This window comes from Penaeus monodon, chromosome 21 (genome assembly GCF_015228065.2).
Source record: "Penaeus monodon isolate SGIC_2016 chromosome 21, NSTDA_Pmon_1, whole genome shotgun sequence".
NCBI lineage: Eukaryota > Metazoa > Arthropoda > Malacostraca > Decapoda > Penaeidae > Penaeus > Penaeus monodon.
Window position 1 is genome coordinate 920767 of NC_051406.1, and position 393 is coordinate 921159.

The window sequence follows — 393 nt, forward strand, 5'->3', positions numbered from 1 at the left end:
TCCATCTCCCTTTCCGACACCCCCCCCCCTGCCCCTTCTCCCACCCCAATGTGCGAACGGATTAAAAGCAGCACGCCCACGCCCGCGCTGTCGTGGATAGGAGGCCTTATCGCGCGCCGCCCGCACCCAAAATGGCAGCCGGCTACATGGCTGTTAATGAGAACGAGCATAAAATATACTATTTGCCATTTTCTCGGACTGACTGGATGGGCTGTGAACGCTGTCTAGTTCTATGATAAGGTCCGTATACAGGCCTTACATTTGTAGAAAAGTTTGAGTGCATAAATATATTTTTCAGGTTTTCTGACACACCTCGACAATTGTTTACATTTCGACATTCCAGCGGTGGGAGGCCCAGCTGCCTCTCCGACGGCACGAGGATGACGTTTATCC